This window comes from Oncorhynchus nerka, linkage group LG24, assembly GCF_034236695.1.
Source record: "Oncorhynchus nerka isolate Pitt River linkage group LG24, Oner_Uvic_2.0, whole genome shotgun sequence".
Classification (NCBI taxonomy): domain Eukaryota; kingdom Metazoa; phylum Chordata; class Actinopteri; order Salmoniformes; family Salmonidae; genus Oncorhynchus; species Oncorhynchus nerka.
In genome coordinates this window covers 79,635,626-79,641,544 of record NC_088419.1, presented here as the reverse complement: position 1 = coordinate 79,641,544, position 5,919 = coordinate 79,635,626, and the positions used below count along the sequence as shown (strand labels likewise).

At 45.1% G+C, this 5,919-nt stretch overlaps 1 pseudogene; it reads right to left on the bottom strand.

Moving 5' to 3' along the window:
- Nucleotides 1-1,601: 1,601 nt before the first annotated feature.
- On the bottom strand, nucleotides 1,602-5,511 carry LOC135564410 (proproteinase E-like; annotated as a pseudogene).
- Nucleotides 5,512-5,919: the final 408 nt, after the last annotated feature.

Here is a 5,919-nt window from a genome sequence, read left to right as displayed (position 1 = left end):
TGGTGTTTTTCTGGATCAAAAGCGCCAAATAAATGGACATTTTGGATGTATATCAACGGAATAAATCGAACAAAAGGACCATTTGTGATGTTTATGGGACATATTGGAGTGCCAACAAAAGAAGCTCGTCAAAGGTAAGGCATGAATTATATTTTTATTTCTGCGTTTTGCGTCGCGCCTGCAGGGTTGAAATATGGTTTCTCTCTTTGTTTACGGAGGTGCTATCCTCAGATAATAGCATCGTTTGCTTTCGCAGAAAAGCCTTTTTTAAAATCTGACATGTGTGCTGGATTCACAACAAGTGTAGTTTAATTTGGTATCTTACATATGTGATTTAATGAAAGTTAGATTTTTATAGTAATTTATTTGAATTTGGCGCTCTGCATTTTCACTGGCTTTTGGCCAGGTGGGATGCTAGTGTCCCACATATCCCAGAGAGGTTCAAATGTAAACAACAAAATATAAACAACAAAAATAATATCGGAACTCTGTGGTCTTCCCATTGTTTCATATGGGTGAAATGTAGGCATGTCTGTCTATTTCGCCAAATATCTCGCAATGTGTATATTTAGCTTTTTTTCAAGTCAGGTGTAACCGGTGTGAAATGGCTAGCTAGTTAGCAGGGTGCACGCTAATAGCATTTCAATCGCGACATCACTCGCTCGGAGACCTTGAAGTAGTTGTTCCCCTTTCTCTGCAAGGGCCTCAGATTTTTGTGGAGCGATGGGTAATGATGCTTCGAGGGTGGCTGATGTCTATGTGTGCAGAGGGTCCCTGGTTCGAGCCCAGGTAGGGGTGAAGAGAGGGACGGAAGCAAAACTGTTACAAGGTCACCATTTTAATCAGGAGAGTCTCCTCTTTGTAATTATGTAAGTCTGGGCAACATAAAATAAATGCTTCTCTTTGTTTGGGCGAATGGCTAATGTCTTCCACCTAGGTAGCACCAGCCACATTCACGGTGAAGAAAACGTCGAAGTCTACACTGTCCCCTGGTGGTTCTAAACTATAAGTGCAGGCAGGCAAACTAAAAGAGCAGAAGTATTACTTTGACCCCTTTTTCGTGATGTCCAATTGGTAGTTAGTGTTGTCCCATCGCGGCAACTTCCCTACGGACTCGGGAGAGTCGAAGGTCGAGAGCCATGCATCCTCCGAAACACGACCCTGCCAAGTCACACTTCTCGCTTAACCTGGAAGCCAGCCGCACCAATGTGTAGGAGGAAACACTGTCCAGCTGGCGACTGAGTCAGCTTGCAGGTGCCCAGCCCACCACAAGGAGTCACTAGAGCAAGATGGCATTGGGAAATCCCAGCCGGTCAAACCCTCTCCTAACCCGGACAAAGCTGGGACATTTGTGCACTGCACAGCTGTCTGTGACACAGCTTGGGATCAAACCCAGGTCTATAGTGATGCCTCAAGCACTGCAGTCCAGTGCCTTAGACAGCTGCGCCACTCGGGAGGCCCGCAGATGTAGTACTTGCTGTAATAGAGAAGAGTCTGACACCAACAGGCTCCTGAACAGCTTCTACCCCCATGCCATAAGACTGCTAAATAGCTAACTAAATAGCTAACAAAATGGATACAAGGACTAGCTGAGTTGAACTTTGTATTTATTCGTATTTTTGCACACTCTCTATGCACACGCACATGGTCCTACACACTAAGCACACTGATGCTCCAACACATACAAACACACACACAATATGCACATACAGTTGAAGTAGGAAGTTTACAGACACTTAGGTTGGAGTCATTAAAACTTGTTTTTCAACCTCTCCACAAATTGATTGTTAACGAACTATAGTTTTGATATTCTAGTAATGTCAAGCAAAAAAGCACAGAGTTGAAGGTAAGCCTTGAAATATTTCCACAGGTTCACCGCCAATTGACTCAAATTATATCAATTAGCCTATCAGAAGCTTCTAAAATCGTGACATAATTTTCTGGAATTTTCCAAGCTATTTAAAGGCACAGTCAACTTAGTGTATCTAATCTTCTGACATACTGGAATTGTGATACAGTGAATTATAAGTGAAATAATATGTCTGTCAACAATTGTTGGAAAAATGACTTGTGTCATGCACAAAGTAGATGTCCTAACCGACTTGCCAGAACTATAGTTTGTTAACAAGACATTTGTGGAGTTGTTGAAAAAACAAGTTTTAATGACTCCAACCTAAGCGTATGTTAACTTCCAACTTCAACTGTATGTACATGGGACGGGACGGGATAAGACAAACAGACATCCGACTGCTACGCCATCTGTGCTGGAGATGGCTGTTTAACAGTCAGTGGTGTAGTATTGAATACAATATAGTATATACATATGAGATGGGTGATGCAAAACGTAAACACAATTTAAAAGTGACTAAGATACAGTAGAATAGTGTGGAGTACAGTTTATACATATGAGATGAGTAATGCTAGATACTGAATCGTTACTAAAGTGGCTAGTGATCCATTTCTAAAAGGTGCCAGTGATTCCTATTCAATGTCTATAGGCAGAAAAAGCATTCAACATGTATAGCAGTTTAGCTAGCTATTTAGCTATCTTGCTGTTACTAGCTAATTTGTCCTGGGATACAAACATTGAGTTGTTATTTTTACGTGAAATGCACAAGGTCCTCTACTCCGACAATTAATCCACACATAAAACGGTCATCCGAATCGTTTCTAGTCATCTCTCCTCCTTCCAGGCTTTTTTGTCTCTTGACTTTATAATGCGATTGGAAACTTTCATAAATTAGGTGCATTACCGCCACTGACCTCGTTCGTCTTTCAGTCACCCACATGGGTATAACCAATGAGGAGATGACATGTAGGTACCTGCTTCTATAAATCAATGAGGAGATGGGAGAGGCAGGACTTGCAGCGCGATCTGCATCAGAAATAGTACTGACTTCTATTTTAGCCCTTGGTAACGCAGACGCTTCGTTGACGCGCTCGAGCAGTGTGGGTGCAATAATTGAATAACATAGATTTCTAAATTTATTTTGCGACGCGAGCGGTGTAGTCAGCCTGTACGTTTATGTAAACTTCCGACTTCAACTGTACCTGGAACAATAAACAATGCTACGTTGTTGTAATATATTATGTGATACAGTAAGAGAGGACATTCACGTTGCAGCCAGCCTTTCTGTCTCCACCACCACAGATCATGGAGGGCTTGACGGAGCCTCCCCACAAGTCACTCTGGCTGCACGTCTCATGGGCCACCATGGGCAGCAGGGCCTGCTGGAGCTATTTGGCAATGGGACCGCCAGCTACAGAGGGGAACATACAGTAAGAACATGGTCAATGTATTAGGACGGCCTTAAGTGAGGCAGGCACACATTTACATTTCCCAAGAAAGCTAAGGTATTCCCAAGAAAGCTAAGGTATTCCCAAGAAAGCTAAGCTATTCCCAAGAAAGCTAAGGTAACTGAGCTAAACGACTATCGCCCAGTAGCACTCACTTCCATCATCATGAAGTGCTTTGAGAGACTAGTTTAGGATCAATTCACCTCCACCCTACCTGACACCCTAGACCCACTCCAATTTGCTTACTGCCCCAATAGGTTCACAGACGACGCAATCGCAATCACAGTGCACACTGCCCTATCCCATCTGGACAAGAGGAATACTTATGTAAGATTGCTGTTCATCGATTACAGCTCAGTATTTAACACCATAGTACCCTCCAAACTCGTCATTAAGCTCGATATCCTGGGTCTCGACCCCGCCCTGTGCAACTGGGTCCTGGACTTCCAGGTGAGGGAAACAACACCTCCACCCCGCTGATCCTCAACACTGGGGCCCCACAAGGGTGCATTCTCAGCCCTCTCCTATACTCCCTGTTCACCCATGACTGCTTGGCCATGCACGCCTCCAACTCAACAGGAGCACACACACACACACACACACACACACACACACACACACACACACACACACACACACACACACACACACACACACACACACACACACACACACAGCGTTACTGTAGATTCTGCCCCAGCTGCTGATGTAGCAGGGGTAGTTGTGGGTCAAGATCTCTCAACTGGGAGGAAGACAGCAGGTGTGGACCTTATCATTCAGAGTTGCAGGGGAGGCCAGCTTGATCAGGGCAACGTCATCACTGAGCAGGGAGACAGTAGTAGAAGCCATCAGGAAGGTGTTTGTGTGTGTGTGTAACCCTCACCCGCAGGACACACAGTTGTCGTTCCAGCCGGGATGCACAACGATTGTCTCCACCTCCTTGATCTGTTCATTGTTCTCCATCTGGGTCAGGTCATACTTTCCCAGCACCACACGGTTGGTACGATGATCCCTCACACACACACACACACACACACACACACACACACACACACACACACACACACACACACACACACACACACACACACACACACACACACACACACACACACACACACACACACACACACACACACACACACACACACACACACATCAAAGATCCCAGTCAGCCCAACATAACACTGTTAGAGAGATGATAGTCTCTGATAGGTTGGTTGACTCATGAGATGCAGTGTCCAGCAGTCAAGACCCAGTTGTTAGCAATCAGGGTGCCTCTTCAGGTGTGGTAGTAGTTAGAGCCACTACGGTACAGAAGAGAGATCTGTAAACACACACACACATTACACATGTGTCTACAGTTTGATTCAGTCCTTCCAGTCTTGATTAAACTTCAAAATGCACTGTGAAGGGTAAAGTTTTAGAAATGAATAGTTTATGTTTGTAAATGTATATGTTTATGTTTGTATATGTCCCAGGTTCCTCAGCTATGGTTAGATCTGAGCAATATGTGGATGGTCAGTGTACCAAATCAAATCAAATCACATTTTATTAGTCACATGCGCCGAATACAACAGGTATCCACCTTACAGTGGATATGTGAGGGGCTAAAGGTAGTAGGTAGGTTACTCACCATAGTGTGGATATGTGAGGGGCTAAAGGTAGTAAGTAGGTTACTCACCATAGTGTGGATATGTGAGGGGCTGAAGGTAGTAGGTAGGTTACTCACCGTAGTGTGGATATGTGAGGGGCTGAAGGTAGTAGGTAGGTTACTCACCATAGTGTGGATATGTGAGGGGCTGAAGGTAGTAGGTAGGTTACTCACCGTAGTGTGGATATGTGAGGGGCTGAAGGTAGTAGGTAGGTTACTCACCATAGTGTGGATATGTGAGGGGCTGAAGGTAGTAAGTAGGTTACTCACCATAGTGTGGATATGGGAAGGGCTGAAGGTAGTAAGTAGGTTACTTACCATAGTGTGGATATGTGAGGGGCTGAAGATAGTAGGTAGGTTACTCACCATAGTGTGGATATGTGAAGGGCTGAAGGTAGTAGGTAGGTTACTCACCATAGTGTGGATATGTGTGGGGCTGAAGGTAGTAGGTAGGTTACTCACCATAGTCCGCTCTCTCCACTGGCTTCCAGTTGAAGCTCGCATCCGCTACAAGACCATGGTGCTTGCCTACGGAGCTGTGAGGGGAACGGCACCTCAGTACCTCCAGGCTCTGATCAGGCCCTACACCCAAACAAGGGCACTGCGTTCATCCACCTCTGGCCTGCTCGCCTCCCTACCACTGAGGAAGTACAGTTCCCGCTCAGCCCAGTCAAAACTGTTCGTTGGTCTGGCCCCCCAATGGTGGAACAAACTCCCTCACGACGCCAGGACAGCGGAGTCAATCACCACCTTCCGGAGACACCTGAAACCCCACCTCTTTAAGGAATACCTAGGATAGGATAAAGTAATCCCTCTCACCCCCCTTAAAAGATTTAGATGCACTACTGTTCCACTGGATGTCATAAGGTGAATGCACCAATTTGTAAGTCGCTCTGGATAAGAGCGTCTGCTAAATGACTTAAATGTAAATGTAAATGTAAATGATATGTGAGGGGCTGAAGATAGTA